The sequence below is a fragment of the Dama dama genome, chromosome 18 (assembly GCF_033118175.1).
Source record: "Dama dama isolate Ldn47 chromosome 18, ASM3311817v1, whole genome shotgun sequence".
Classification (NCBI taxonomy): Eukaryota; Metazoa; Chordata; class Mammalia; order Artiodactyla; family Cervidae; genus Dama; species Dama dama.
In genome coordinates this window covers 57,729,413-57,745,959 of record NC_083698.1, presented here as the reverse complement: position 1 = coordinate 57,745,959, position 16,547 = coordinate 57,729,413, and positions in this window count along the sequence as shown.

Below are 16,547 nucleotides of genomic sequence, written 5' to 3'. Positions count from 1 at the left end.
GGAAATAAAGTCTTAACCTGTGTGGCCAGAAAGAAGAGGAAATGGATTTGATGCACACTAGTCAGTAAAGAAGCAGGGAAGGCATTCCAGTAGAGGGGGCAGCATAAATAAAGGCAGGGAGAGGGGAAAGGCTGAGGCGAAACATGCCATTTGTGGTCGCCAGAAGTGTTTGTGGAAAGGAGACGTTGGAGATGGGATATCTGTGGTATAGTGCTCAACACTACCCACCTCCCCCACCCCCAAATCCCACCTGGCTTGGGATAGAAATGGTTGGGCATTTAATGTGAAGACGGAAATGAGTATTTGTGCAGGATGTAGGGGGTGGGGGAGGCTGCTCTCTCATTTTCTCTTCCCCCTTGAAAGCAAAGATCCATGATCTCAGAGTGGGTGCAGGGAAGAGGCCAGGAGCAGGTGATCAGGCTTGTGTCTGCTTAGGTTCCAAGCCACTGGGCTCTGCATGGTCATGTGTAGACCTTCCTGACAATCTAGTGTCTCAGTCCATCAGACAGAGACTGGGAGCCCATGTTCCAGGTGTAAAGAATCAGCATTTGGTTGGCATGTTCTTTGCCTTCTATCCCCACAAGAGCTTCTGATGCACTAGTAGATGACGGGACACAGAAAACAGAGGCAGGATCGGGTTTTAACATGACTACCAGCAGGCACACGCACCTTGTGCTAAAATCTTTCTCAGGTTCCTGCTGTGCTGTTTTTATCTCCTCTTTCTTTCAAATGCCTCGAGGAAAAGTCCAGAGCCTTCCAGGAAGGCTGTGACGTCCTCCTGGGAACAGGCTCCAAACCCAGGGTGAGAGGTATTAAAGGGTGAAGGAACCTGCCATCTGCATTAACTTCTAAGTCTAGTCAAGAAAATTGTTTCTGTCTGCCGGGGCTTGACAAATCAATCAATCTATCACTCTGTTTCCCGAGTTTCCTGAGAGCAAGCTGTCAGTTTTTCTGTACAAATACATCCCAGTGCTGAGCTCGAGTAATAGACAGGAGGTTATCAGCAATCATATGAGAAGAGAACCTTTCTCTGCCATCATTCTCAGCACTAAATTGTGCTTATTAGCGCAACTTAAAAGGAGGAAACTGCCCTTATCCACTAAGCATCCTTCCTTTAGTGATGCTGTCCCTGTTGCTCCTCACAGGCTGAACAGTTACATCACTAAAGGTCACTGATTGACGCCACCATCTCCCTTTGAGACCCTTTCTCTCTCCCTGCATTCCCTTCAATGATGTTCATCCACTTTTTTCTCAGTCCCCTCTCCTGCCTCCATTAAGTCACAACAGAAACATCCCAGAGTCACTTGAGATTGTCCATGCAATGATGGACAGGCTTGGCTATATAATTTGCAGGTTCCTGTGCAAAATGAAAATGTGGGTGCCTTGTTGAAAAAGCAGGAAAAAAAGAACCGTATGTTGATTTTGTCATGCCATGAGCAATGGGAGAGGGTTTGTCCTCCTGTTTTAGTTTGCTAGGGCAGCTATAACAAGATGCCACAGACTGGTGCCTTAAATATCAGAAATGTATTTTCTCACTGTTTTGGTGGCTGGAAGTCCAACATCAAGCTGCTGAAAGGTTTGGTTTCCCCTGAGGCCTCTCTGCTTAACCTAGAGATGGCCACCTTCTTTCTAATGCCTCACATGGCCTCTTCTCTGAGTCTATTTCTCTTCTTATGAGACCATCACTCCTGTTGGATTAGGGCACCATCCTAGGACCTCACTTAATTACACTTCTTTAAGGGCTTCCTTGCTGGCTCATAAAGAATCCGTCTGCAATGAGGGAAACCCGGGTTTGATCCCTGGATTGGGAAAATTCCCCTGGAGAAGGGAATGGCAACACACTCCAGTATTCTTGACTGGAAAATCTCATGGTCAAAGCCCATGGGGGTCGCAAAGAGCACGACTGAGCAACTAACACAGATACACGCGTGCACGCGTGTGTGCATGCACACACACACTTCTTTAAAGGCCCTGTCTCTAATTACAGTTAAATGCTGATACACTGGGGGACAGGGTTTCACCATACAAACTTTGGGAGGACACTATTTCATCCATAGCACTTGCCAAAGTAAAATGTGATGTCCCCAAATGAAGGGGAAGAAGCTATCAGGCAAGCAAGAGCAACAGATGGTTCCAACCTTGCTCATCCGTACCCTTGTTGTAGCACAAAGGTGTTTACCCAGCCCCAACTTTCTTTTCATACTGGTACAATTTTGTTTTTTAATGGTATAAATGTATTCGGGTCAAGGGAGGAGATTTAAGAGCCTGAGGATTGATGGTTAATTCTCAGTTACTCTCAGCCCCGTTAACCCCCTGCTGCTGCTGAGGCTAAGTTGCTTCAGTTGTGTCCGACTCTGTGCGACCCCATAGACGGCAGCCCACCAGGCTCCTCTGTCCCTGGGATTCTCCAGGCAAGAACACTGGAGTGGGTTGTCATTTCCTTCTCCAATGCACGCATGCATGCTAAGTCGCTTCAGTTGTGTCCGACTCTGTGCGACCCCATGGACAGCAGCCCACCAGGCTCCTCTGTCCACGGGATTCTCCAGGCAAGAATACTGGAGTGGGTTGTCATTTCCTTCTCCCATTCACCCCCACATCTGCTGTAATAGCATAGGCTGAGAAAAGAGAAATAGATTCTGAGTAAAATGGGGGAGACTCAGGTTTATTAACTGGACCATGAGGGCCCATTTCAAGTGTTGGTCACTTTTCTTCCTTTATCCTTAAGGTAAACAATACACTGATACTTCTGTGAGATTTACTAGAACAACAATCAAACAAATTCTTCACTTTTCTTGACATAAATTAAATCTTCCCTGGTGCCTCCCTGTTTTCTTTCCTCTTTCCATACGTCAAATTTGTCCCAAATCCTCTCTTTAAGATCTATGGAGGATTAGAGATTTATCACTAGTATATCAGCACTTAGGTTTGCCTTCTTCTCTGCCTAGTGCTTTCTCATTATCTGCAGCTCAATTATTACATGTATTCAGCAACATATATTTATTGAACACCGACTTTGTACCAGCAATTGTTCTGGGTAATTTGGAGACATCAGGGAGCTATAATCCTTACTGAAGTTCAAGCTCTTTCCAGGTTCCCTCTCTTGAGTTCCTAGGGGTGCTCCCATTGTTGCTAACCCCATGGTGCCTCCTCTATTCCTTATTGGTTTCTAGTAAATCTGTCCACATCTTTGTAAAATGTCCCTTTATTACACTCTCCCATTATCCCCATTTGAATGTACTACTTGTTTCCTGCCAAAATCTTGACTTATATAATAATTAGTAGTGAGAGAAGTGCCCCTGGGACACAGCCTCTTAAAATGAGATTTTGTGATTGAGTTGCCTATATTTGAGAAGTATAGAGACAATCTCCATGACAGGAGGAGAGGGAAAGGGATAAGACACTGATCATCCTTGGCATGTACAACTGTCTCCTCTTAACCGATTCTCATACTCTGGTTATTTTTCCATTCTTAAAAGTCAGTGAGAACTAATGTACTCAACTGGCAGAATACACACATTAGCTCCCTATGGTGTGGAATGAAGATTACATTGACAGGAAGAGCCAAGTAGAAGCCCCCAAATAATCACCTTAATGCAATGTGGTATCCCTGGAGGAACTGCAGAGATTAATGCCATCATCAGAGACTTAGAAGGTGCAGGGATGATTAATTCTACCATATTTCCATTTAACTAGTCTGTTTGGCAGGTGCACAAGCCAGATGGGTCTTAGAGAATAATTGTAGATTGTCCCAGACTAAAATCAGGTGGTTATGGAAATCACAGTTGAGATTTTGGATGTGGTATGATTACTGGAGCAAATTAATAATTACTCCTAGCACCTGGTTTTTAGCTACCAACATGAAAATGCTCTTGATGGATAGTGGGAAACGTAGCTGTCAGTCATTCTCCTTCCTCGGCTACATTAGTACTTCTTCAATGAGCCCATGTAGACCTTAGTAACAGAGACTAAGCTGGAGGTTTAACATGGACTTCTCATTCCCAAGGTTGACTTGGTGAGAGTCAGTACGGATTGCCCAACTTTTGAAGTGCAGAGGCAACTGAATCCTAATAAAACACCATTCCCTGAAGTAAGCAATGATTTGTCCTTGCAGGAATAAATATATATCCCAAATTCACATTTGCCTTCCTTTCTCAGAATTCTTCTGCTGGCATTCCCACTCATGGGTCTACAAATGCCTTATCCATTGACACAGTTTCTCACAAAATGTTGTATCCATCTAACGCACTTATTTGGTGGTGAAGAAGGTGTGACAAAGGGCTCTTACTCCTGTTACCCCAAAGCAGATGACTTGATAGATTGCTGGAATGGTCTGGTGAAGATAGTTCCTTACAAGCAGGTACCATCTTCTTCAGTGGGCATGGACCTAAGAACCAAGAGAAATGAGAGTGGTTTGAGAAAAGTCTGATGTTATCACTATCTCGATATCTGTATTCTATGAAGGGATGTTCTGCCAGAAAAGAGAGTTCTAGTTCAATTAAATTGGGAGCTCCTCTTACCAGTGAACTAACAAAGAAGGTGTGGAGTGCACAGTACTGCCTGGGGGAATTGATACAGGGATCTTGTAAAACTAATTTCTGGAAAGACTAGAATAAATTCACAACCAACTGAAATAAATGTTTAAGCAAACTAAAGCCACAAAGTATCACAAAAGGAAATGGTTTATATAAAATATATTAACAAGGACTTCTTCTTTGGAGAAGCAGAAGGTACAGTCCCCAGAGTCAGTAGGTAATTACATGATTCTTTTTCTCCAAGAGAAGCATCTGCCAAGATTTTCTCCCATCCTGGCATATATTCCTTTGAAATATGCAAGGTTTCCACAGCCATCTTTGTAATTTGCTCTTTATATTCAACATAATCTTTATTCATAGCTACATCAGAGTTTGATGATTGGACCATAAAGCAAACATCATGCCAGAAACATAAAGTCTTTAGCCAAGAGAAGAAATTGCCCAAAATTCTTGTTTGGGGAAGAAGGCAATTTTTTTTTCTATCAGCATCAGTCTTCTGCTGCTCTTTGCTGCACAGGATGCTTTAAGCACCATGATTCTGCAGAAAACACCGCGCTGACTTGACATCAGCAGGAATAATCACTAAATCCCTTGGCCTGCTGGGTACTGGTCTGCCAGACATGGTGTGACTGAGACTCAGTGGTGTGAAGGTCATGGCTCAGGAGTGGTAAGGCAGCATCAGTGAGACAACAATGTTGTCTGGAGGCTGGGTCATTGTCCATCATTGGAGACAGACAGCTTGGCAAGAGAATGATTTGGCTGTTCTTGGCTGAGTGTACACAATCTCGTCCAGGGAATCTACAAAGCTGCAACAGGAACCAAGGGCAAAGGAAATCTGTGATTACAGCAGCTAGACTAGACCCAAGGCTATAATGGTTTCAGTAGTCACCTAAGTGCTATTGCCAGCTTTTAAAATAGAGCTACCTGGCCACACTTGGCCAGATCCTACAAATTTAAATGGTCTTTGATGACTATGCCCTTGCTGTTCATGTCTTCTCCAAAGGCACTATTGCCAGTTAGTTGGGGCTTGAGTTAAGGGCAAAAATCCTAACTCTGACATCTACCAGCTATTGTTCCGAAGGCCAATTTCCCCAAATCTCAGATTCTCATAAGAAAAATGGGAATCATAATATCTACTTCGCAAGGATATTGTAAGAATTAAATGAGATAATGTTTGTAAAGCACCTTCAAAAGCATCCATATCGAGGCTCAATAAATGATAGTGGTGCCAATCAGTATCACCATCACCATGAAGATGGTTTCTCTAGAGTCTAGAAGAGCAGAAGATTCAAATGGCCCTGGGGATGGTCTTCATTTCAATGAATCTGTCATGAATTAGGTTGGGCAAGAGTTACACTAATAGGACTCCAAGATGATGAAAATGAGAGATACATATCTGAGTCACTGGCATTGAATATAGTCAAGACTTTGAGGACTGAAGACTGCCTGTATGAAAAAAGGAAGAGATACAATACATAGCATGAATTATCTTAGGAAAATGACCAAAGTTAAAAGAACCAGAGGAATCAGAAAAATAGGGAAAGAGAGAGAGAGACTAGGAAGAGAGCCTAAATGATATTTCCAAAGCCAAAGGAGAAGTGATGAGAAATCATCATTAAAGGAGAAATCGTCATTAAAGAGGCGATGACTAGAACAGGGGTCATACCAAATGAGGACTGAGAAAGTTGTTGAATTTGACAGGAAGGAGGTCTTAGTCTCAACAAACGAACAGTTTCCAGGAAGGGGCACATATACCAGTCAGGGTTCAATGAGAGAGGCAAAACTGGTAGGATACATATGTTGTTTATAATTATTTGTCAATTACAGATGTGAATATGAATGTGTTATGTATTGATTATGTCAATGATCAATATATTATTGAGAATAAATATTAATGTTTATGATTATATGATATAGTTATAATATTATGTTAATTCTCATTAATATATTTCAGTATTTATTGTATGGGATTGGATTATACAATTGTGCTGATTGGCTCAGCTAACCCAAAGTCAATAAGATAGGCAGTCCAGCAGAAAAGACCCCCAGCAGGCTGAAACACTGTGGGGCCAAGCTGAAACTTGTTCACAGTCAGGGAGTTGGGAAAAAAAATCCACTGGGAAAAGAGAGGAATTGCAGGGCCAATTGCTATTTGCAACTCTAGCTCAGGAAAGACCTAGGTCTTCTTTCAGAGGTCTTCCAACTGATTAACTCAGTCCAACCCATGATAATCTCCCTTTTGATGAACTTAAAGTCAATTGATGAGGTAGCTTACAACTGTAGAATCCCTTCACCATAGCATCTAGATTCATGTTTGTTTGCTGAGGTACCTGGGACAACATGGGATAACACCTACTTCCTCTCTCAGTGCTCCAGTTTGCATGAAGCAGTGTCTTTTGCAGCCTGCACTGATGGGAAATACCAGAAGGAGACTTCTCTGGTGATTCAGCCTAGACTAGTTGACACACATCACAAGGCATTGTGTGGTGGCTGAGGGGTGGTGGTGCAAAAAAGTGTTTCTAAGAACTTTAGGGTGAAAGTGGGAGATATTCACAACAAAAGAGAGAAAAGAGCCTGAAGAAATATGTGCAAGGGAAGATTTCAATGCAGAGCAGGGGAGTGAAACTGTGGTTGGAGAGGATAAGTAGGAATAAGACTTCAGTATTTTCAAAGGAAGCTCTCAGTGCTGGGGAGGGCAATCCACCATGGACCATGGCCTCCCTACACACTCCTGCTGGGTATGTCCAAAATGGAAGGCCCTGGCTGCTCTGTATCTAGGCCACTTCTCAGAGTAGTGTTTGCCGTAGGCAGTTTTGAGGGATGAGGTAACATCCCCTCCAGAAGAAGAACAGGTTTGCTTCCATGCACTAAGGTTTGCTAGAAGAACTAGGTTTGCTTCCTCTCCCATAATGCAACCCATGGCATGTGTGGGCACCCACCACGAACTTTCTTTGCCACCCTGTGGGACTTGGTGGGGAGAATTTCAGCATTGAGAACCCACCAACACAAACCAATGTAAACCTCTGGCTGCTGCTTCCACCATGAGTAATAAAGTTCCTGGTCTCCGACTGGGAGTCTAGTATTCTCTGCCAGCATCCATAGAATTGTAGCAGTCTAAATTATTTACTTGTAAGTAGGGTAAAAATCCCAGACCCTTTACAATTCCTGACAAGCAGAGGAGACAAATATTCCAATTTACGACTGAAAGCACTAATTAGTCTTTTCTAACAGAAAATCATTCACAGTTAGCTTTTAAAATTTTAAATAAGTAAATTCTTTGATTCTTTAAAATATTAATTGATTGGTTCTTCTAATCTGGAACGAAAACTATGCGTATCCTTATCTAAACCCCAAAGTCTACCTTCAAATGTATTATCAGTGTTTAATCTAGTGATTTGGTTGTAGAATCATAAAACTGGGGCTTGAATGTAAGCTTTGAGCCTTATTTTCCTCAAATATGTAACTGCGACAATAATACCTGACTCTTGCAGTGTAGCTTCATGGGTCAAGTGAGGGCTTGTCAGTACACAGGTGAGATACTGTGGGCAACTCACAAACAATGGTTCTCTCTTCTCTCTTGCCACTCTTAACTCACACACAGCCTTAGAATTATTTTCTAGTTTTTGCATACAGTTTTCATAGGTTTCTACTTAATCAGTGACATTCAATATTGTCAGCTCTTTTGATAGTTCATAGAAGAGCCAACCATTTACTGAGTTTCCTAGTCCTCTCTCAAGAGTTCAGCTACTTTGGGCTTAACATTACCTTTCTAGTCTCTGTTTCAACCCACAGTCTTTTAAATGTGCTGCTTTCTGTGTAATAAATGCCATTTGCAAGCACTTAACATTTACAAAGAACACTCATACATTTATCATCTCAGGTGAGCGTCCCTTAGTGCATCATGTTTTATATGACAACGAGATCAGAGTCGGCCGTCCACTCTGCAGATCATTAAATGGAAATGTTATGCTGTCACCCAGGATCACAGCTTACCAAGGTCATTGGTAAATGGCAGAGTTGGAACATAAACCCTGGTGCTCTGACTCTGAGTCTGGTTCTCTTCTTACTTTGTCTTGCTGTTTGTTGTATCCACTGTTTTCTCTTCTTTTTCCTGTTTCGCCTACCTTTGGGCTGGATTTTCTGAGGTCTCTTTTTGACAACATTTCTTTGCCATGACTCTGTATTAGCCAGGGCTCCTTCCATTTCAAGTGACAGAAAACCTACTGGGAAAAGGTTTATTGATTCATGTACAGAGAAGAATGGGGAGTAAGTGGTGACAGGCAGTTCAGGGTCTGAGTGCTCACAGATATCATTAGAATTTTCTTCTCTTTCTCATCCTGACTCTTTCTGGTCTTTGGCCTCATCCACTTCCTTCAGATGACTCCTTTTTGTGGTAGCAAGTACGGCAGGCAACAGCATCTGTGTGTGTCGCCACCACGTGCTACTCAAGAGTAAAGAGAGAGTTGTGCTCTTCATCCGTCTGGATGAGATGAGCTCCGTTAAAGTCATGTGCTTATTCATGGGACCAATCACTGGCCAGGGAGTGGGGTATTGTGATTGGTCAGGTCAGCATCATGTGTCTGTTCAACCAACCAGAAGCTGAGGTTTTGTGTCTGGCAGCTCGTTGGAGTCAGTTGATTAGAACAGGAGAAGCACAGCTCAGAGGGAAAAAGTAGGGAAGGGGATGTTCAAGAGCAAAGCAAAACAAAAACAAAACCCCACAGGTGTCAAACAAACCTTACATTCCAGATTGGCATGGATAATTCAAAATGTCAAAAATTATAAAAACTGATATAGATTTTCTTTGAATTTTCACTTGAGGTTTTATTCTTTGCAACAAAGATTATCCACTAAATTTCATGTGATTTAATACCAGTATAAGCCTTTCATAAAAATAAATTAAAGCTCAGGAGAAAATACATTTGTTAGACCACACATCTGGATTTGGAGCTCAGTACACATGATCTTGGTGAGTAAGGACTTTGGGTCTGCGGCAGGGCGTGTCTGTTATTCCTCCACCTACCCACCTACGGGACTCCACTTCTTGGCAGGGAAGCCAGCCTTCTTGAGCACTCATTGAATATATATTTAATGGTGTGACATTTACACGATGCCAAGGGGACTTTGAAATGACTAAATTTAAAATAGATCTTAATACCTAAAGCAAGAGAGAGAAAGCAGAAGGAAACGAAGTACATTCTGTGAGTTTAAAAGACAGTTTACAACAGAGCTAAACCAAATATGCCTGAAGATTTCCAAGAGAGATGTTTATTGTTTTGTCTTTTTTTCCCCTGTCGCTTCCTTCCTTTCTAATCAGAAGTACTAGGCAAATCAGTGAACAATAATAACAGTGAGGATATTATTAATAGTGATTACTACTGTTTACAGAGTGCTTACTATATGCCCAGCACTCTGTCAAAATCTTTTGATATAACATCTAATTCGGTCCTCCAAATCACAGAAAGAATGTTATCCCTACTTTACAAGAGGAAACCAAGGTATAGGGAGATTAAATATTTGTCCAAGTTCATTCAGCTCATAATATTACTTCTATTAGTTTCCAATTTCTTCTGCAACAGATTACCACAACTTTAGTGGCTTGAAAAAACACGTTTACCGCCAGAGGAGAAGGCATTTAGCTAGTTAGAGAACAGGCTAAGATAAAGCAGTAAAAGACCCCACAGTTGTTGTTGTTATTTAGTCACTAAGTCATGTTTAACTCTTTGCAACCCCAGGAGTGTAGCCCGCCAGGCTCCTCTGTCCATGGGATTTCCCAGGTAAGAATTCTGGAGTGTGTTGCCATTTCCTTCTCCAGGGAATCTTCCTGACCCAGGGGGTCAAACCCCCATCTCTTGAATTGGCATGCATTGGCAGGTGGGTCCTTTATTGCTAAGCCACCAGGGCATCCCCCACAGTACAACACCCCAAATAATATGGGTTTTTATTTCCTTCTCACATGGCTGTCTTGCTAGCCTAGGTTGATGGGTAGCTTTGCTATATGGGAACCATCTCATCCCTTTGCCTTCGCACAGTTGAAGATGGGTCACAGACATGTCCGGTTCTAGCTTAAGGAGACAGAAAGCAAGGATGGCTGGGGCAAGCAATTTTCTTTTAAACAAGTAATACACAAACTTCATCCCACGGCTATACCTATCTACATGGGAAATATAGTTGTTAGCTGGAGAGTGCCAGGAATCAAGAGGAGATTGGTTATGGGAGACAACAAACCATCTGCTGCAGCATGAAAGGAAGACAGGGCTAGGCTAGGAGGACATTGATGGCCATGTGAAAGTACTTAAACTTTACCCTGAAACCAGTGGGGTATCATTAGCAGCAGTCCCCAAACTTTTTGACATCAGGGATCAGTTTTGTAGAAGACAATTTTTCCATGGAAATGGAGTGGGCTTGTTTTGGAATGATTCAAGTGTATCACATTTATTGTGTCCTTTATTTCTATTATGATTACATCAGCTCCACCTCAGATCATCAGGCATTAATTTCTGGAGGTTGGGTACCCCTGCATTAATGAATGACAGATTTAATCTCAAAAATGCAAATTCCTGCACAAGCAAAGACAGTAAACTGGACAAAGACAAGAGAAAGATATAGGAATTCCATTTAGGATGTATTTAGCAGTTACCCAGGGCAGAAATGATAAGGAAAGAAAATAAGAGATGGAATTGAGAGCTATTTGGGGGAATCGACTAGGCTTGGTGATTGCCTTACTGTGAAAATTGGGTGAGAACAGGGAATTAAAGACAATTCTAAAATTTCTGTCTGAGTGAATGGAGGTATCATTCACCCAGATATATAACTAAATGGAGAAATAAATTTGGGAAGAAAAGAAATAAAATGAGGCAGTTAGATCTGTTTTTTGAAACTCAAGAGAATGATTTGCCCTGAAGATACTGATGTTACTGTGCCCAGTGTATGAGTGGTCATCCAAATCATGGGAATGAGTAAGATTTCTCAAGGAGAGAGGATTAAGTGGCAAAGACCCAGAGATGGAACTTTGCAGAACAGCTTTGTTTAAGGAGGCAACATGGAGCAAAAGCACTCCAGTAGGAAAACTGAGAGTGTGTTTCAAGAATAGCAGCAGGAAAACCTGGAGACAGCAGTTTGTGGAGGCAAATATAGGAGAGCTTAAAAACTGAAGCTGTGCTAAATTGTTGAATTCTGCAGAGAAGTCAAACAAAATAAGGGCTGAAGACACATCAGGTGGATTTGGCATTGGGAGGTCATTGATCAGTTTGGTGAGAAGGGGTTCAGTGGAATGTCAACACAGAAGAGGGTGGAGAATTGGGAATAAAAATATAGATGATTCTCCAAGACATTTGGCTTTGAATGGATGAAGACATATAGGGCGGGAACCTTTAAAAAAAATTTTTTTTAATATGGAAAATCCAGGAGAGGGGAAAATTTAAGATAAATGTGACCAAAGAGTAATTAATGAATCAAAATGATTAGAAGGACACAGAGAAATCAAAATGGAAGAAATCAATTCAACAAGAAAAGACAGACCCAGAGCAATAAACCAATCCATTTTCCTCTTCAATTGAGACCCTTTAGAGAAAATGCTAGAGTGGCAATCAACTGTCAGTATAAAGGTGGAAAATAGTAAACCAAGAATGGTGTGATCCCATCCATGATCTAAGGATTTATTTCTGGTTTTGAAAGTTAGGACTCGTTGCAAGACATAAACCAAAACTTGTGTAATTAGGGAGTCTTCATGGACTAGTCAGTTTAAGCACAAGGCAAAGTTACAACATGAGTGGAGTCTAAGTGTTACTCTGATATGTAATTAATTCCCTGCAGGTACAGAATTATCTTAACAGCAAAGAGATGAATTGGAATGTCAGTTTGCTTTCTTCCATTCTTCTCCTCCCTGTAAGTGTTTTCTCCTAAAGTGAATTCTGTGCTAAATCATCTTAATGATGCGCCCTCCCTGACTTGGTTGTTTTCCTGCCAGTGATATCCTTTTCTGCTTTCCTAACTCACCGAGTTTCACTTTGCTGTCTAAGCATTTCTCTGGGGAGCTTTTAGGTTTCTACATCCTAATTTCATTTTAGTATCTTCACTGTGTCTTTTGTATGATATCAATCATCTGTTACTTTTGGACGTTGCCTTATGGTACCAAGCTGATTAATATATGATTTTCAAAATACAAATATGCTTGCATGCAACAAAGTGCATCAGAGTCCAAAAAACAAAGAAGCAATTTGTGTTTGCCTACAGACTGCAAAACCATGCAGTACAGCATTGTACGGAGTGTATAAAGCACTGAGTCTACAAAGATGAATTTGGACTTGGTCCCCGCCTACCCAAATGATGTTTGTTAATTTCCCACAAGAGTGCTGCATTCATCACAGGTACATATTCAAATGCTGCTTTTCTTCCTTCTTTCACTCCCTCACAGAGTTCGCTGTCAAATGGAGGAGAGAAGCCTAAATAAATACTTATAAAAGGAGTGGAAGGGAACTTTAGAGAGATGGAACTCCTTTTGAGAATGAAGTGAGGTGTGAAAAAGCACTTTGCATGGAAAGAAGAGTGAGTAGAAACAAGTCCATTCTACTGTGTTTTCCAGAGCCTTGTTAACAACCACACTTGGATTTGGGGAAATCACTTTTACTAACGTTTATTTTTTTGGGTGGGGTGGGGCGCCTGGATTAAATTTCTTTGCTTCATGAGATCACCAAACGAGGATCTAGGCTATTAAATTTTGTGGCAAAGGAATTTTTTTGGCCAAATATAGTCTAGATTTCATTCCTCAATATTCCTTGGTGGCAAACTTGTTAATGAAAAAGTGTTAGTTGGTCAATCACATCAGACTCTTTGCAACCTCTTGGACTGTAGCCCGCCAGGCTCCTCTGTCCATGGAATTCTGCAGGAAAAAATACTGGAGAAAGTAGCCATTCCCTTTTCTAGGATATCTTCCCGACCCAGGGATCAAACCTAGTTCTTCTGCATTGCAGGTGGATTCTTTACTGTTTGAGCTACCAGGAAAGCCTCAAACTTGTTGGGAGCATTTGCTAAATATGCTCTGGTATATGACACCTCTTACCTGCTAGCCTTGTGATCCTGGTCAAGTTACAAAATCTCCCTTCCTCAGTTTCTTCATTCCCACAAAGTTGGAAGTGGGCTTCAGTTGTTTGGGTTTTTATATTTCTTGAATGATTCATATCAGATAATGTCAGCAGGACAAATGAGTGTAAATTTTTGTTTCATGTATTTTGAAGCTCTCTTATTAGACATAAACAATTATGATTGCTTTGTCTTCCTAATGAATTGCACTGTTACCATTTTGAAGTGCTTCTTTTTAGCTCCAGTAATCATTTCTGTTGTGCAATTTCTTTCCCCTGATATCAATATTATTACTTTGGTTTTCTTGTATTTATTGCTTATTTTCTATCTTCATTGTTCAACTTCTGTCCCTTTTTAATTCTCTGTCTACATTTTTGCTGCTTCCATCTAACTTCTCTACAGACCTGTCTGCCTCATAGTATCTTCAGCTTTGTAGTTTTTGCTCGCTACCTGCTTCTCTGGGTTTCCTGTCTGTCTTCACTCATTTATTCCACAAATAATATTACTATTGCTATTGATGCTACTGCTCCTAGTACCGCTTATCTAGCACTCTTAATACCACTGTACAGCACCTACTATGTGCCAAGCTCTGTCCTAAGCGCTTGACATGTGTTAATTAATTTAATTTGTTGAGTACCTCTACATCCCCGAGAGTCTGCCTTTGGGTATAAGTCTGTGTGAGGCCTGGAGGAAGCTTTCACTTTTGCTTACTACTTAAACCTGAGCACTTACCGTGGCATTAGGTATACAAAGGGTGCTAAGAAGTTTTGTTTTGTTTTGTTTTTAATACATGAGCCTCTACCTATTTTGCATTGAAATATACAGAAGAAAAGTTCTAGCTAATCTGATCATCATTCTGTAAAAGGCAGGCTCCCTGCTAGCAGAAATGTTAGTCAAGCCGCTCTTTGAGCCTTAGGCCAGCTTTAGATGGGGCCTGTGCACCATCTATAGTGAATCTATGACTTGCTAGGTTGTAATCAGCATAGTGGTGGGGTAAGAAGTACAAAACACGTGGTGATCTATGAATTCTTTTGATGGAAACAGTAAAGACAGCATGAGCCACCCAATGGAGACATTCAGGTGTATACATATGCATTCGCATGCCAATTTGTGAAGTGTCTTACACATAGCTCATAGATGTGGATATGGGAAGAATTAGAAAAGGATGCATGTCTCCTTTAATTTTACTACTGTGTATTCATTAGAAAAAAGAAATGTTGAATAAAATATTGACTAGTGTCTCAAGATTACCCTGTCAATATTGCAATGTGTGGGGAAAAGGTTTTGGTAGCTGACAGGACCTAGGTTCCAGAAGTGGCACTAGATTGAATATATAGATTCTATCCCTTCAAAACTGAGCTTAATCTATGATTATTGCATTTTGCTACAATCACAACCATACCTCAGAGGTAAGAAGGTTAATCAATTGCCCTTACACTGAAAATTTCAGATAATAACAGTAGCAAGCAATTACAAGGATTATCTTTTACAGTATTGTTTAAAATGGGGGAGTATTGGAAAGAATCTAAATGTCCACCAGTTGGGAACTGGGTAAGCCAACAATGGTAAATTTATACTTACAGAATATTTTTCAGCTACAAAAACACTGCTGTGAAAGGGTGGGGGATAAACTTGGAAAGATATTAAAACATATTATTAAGTGAAAACAGCAAGTTATAAGCCATCTACATTTGATTGGTTTTTGCTAGGAAATATCTACCTATTCACTTAGCTAGCCATCAATCAGCATCTACTGAAGGATTTAGTCTTTCAGTGTATAAACTGGTTATCTCAGGATGGAAATATTATGGGTCATTTTATGTTTTATTTTCCTTTTGCTTATCTTTATTTCTGGGGTATTTTTTCTTTACTATTTATTACTTCTTAAGATAAGTAACATAATTGGAATGTATTATAATAAGAGAGAGCAACAGTGAAACAGAGCAAGTGCCAGCATGCTAGAGAGTGTGTATGGGAGAAAAGAAAGAATGCATTAATTCAGAGATGGACTGGTGTCTCCAGGCTGCCCCCTACCCACCCTAACTTTGAACATGACACTGGCTTTCAACCTGCCTCTTTCACTAAAGCAATTCAAACCATGTTCCTGATGACTTAGGATGACTAGTCCTTTTGTTTATGAGGTGCCTCCCAGCTGCTCATACCTGTAACCTGAAATCAACTCATGCCTATCTATGTTGAGCTCCATTTGGACTTTACCTCTCTCAGTCCATGTAGTGATAAGATTCTGTCCTATAATAAGTCAGAAATTGGACTGCAGATGATATATCAGGCTGCATAAATGTTATGATTGGTTAGGGCTGCTTATGGGCTTCTCTGGTGGCTCAGTGCTAAAGAATCTGTCTGCCAGTGCAGGAGACGTGGGTTCTATCCCTGAGTGGGAAATATCCCCTGGACAAGGAAATGGCAGCTCACTCCAGTATTCTTGCCTGGGAAATCCCATGGACAGAGGAGCCTGGTAGGCTACAGTCCATGGGGTCCCAAAGAGTCGAACATGACTTAGCGACTAAACAACAACAAGGACTGATTATAGTATAAACACATATGTACATGTAGCAGACTTTCTTTCTATAACAGACGTACAAGCTAATTGCCCGTTATCATTTAATAATGCTCTTTTTTTTTTGACACCTAGATCAATTTTCTCAATTACTTTAACTGCCCCTGACATATATTATATAAACATGAATCCAAGTTTTTATATATTGAAACTTATATTTAAGTAAGATTTCAGTCACTGAGATTTTCATATTTGGGGAAGTGATTTTTATATTTATAGGTTTATTACTTAATGTTAAAAACTTATACATTCAAAATTACTTTAAGTTGGTTTTCTAATTCTTTTCATTTATCTAGCTGTTTCATTTGTCAAGATAATGAAAAACAAAATTTAACTTGCCTGGTTCAACTGAGCAG